Source organism: Saccopteryx leptura, chromosome 5 (assembly GCF_036850995.1).
Source record: "Saccopteryx leptura isolate mSacLep1 chromosome 5, mSacLep1_pri_phased_curated, whole genome shotgun sequence".
Classification (NCBI taxonomy): Eukaryota; Metazoa; Chordata; class Mammalia; order Chiroptera; family Emballonuridae; genus Saccopteryx; species Saccopteryx leptura.
The window spans coordinates 17,934,085-17,934,421 of NC_089507.1; positions in this window are offsets into that span (position 1 = coordinate 17,934,085).

The window sequence follows — 337 nt, forward strand, 5'->3', positions numbered from 1 at the left end:
TGGAGCCCTGGAAGCGATAGCTTATTTTGTGGGGATTTATTTTGGAGGGGGGGTTGTTTTGTTTTGTTTCACTTCCTACACTAGCATGTAAACTTGTTTAAGTCCAAAGTGTCTTTGTTAATATATTTAAGCACACAAGCACAATGTTGACCTCCCCGCCGCCCCAAAGAAAGAAGTACTGGTAGACTGGACGGACACATTTCTGTGCTAGGAATGCATTTCTTGTTGTCTAAATATATCGCTCTCACATCTTACTTTACTCTGAGATTTCTAAGTTGGAGGAGAAAGATTTCAACACTGATTTTGCAAAGAAAAGAAGTTCACATGAAACTCCAAC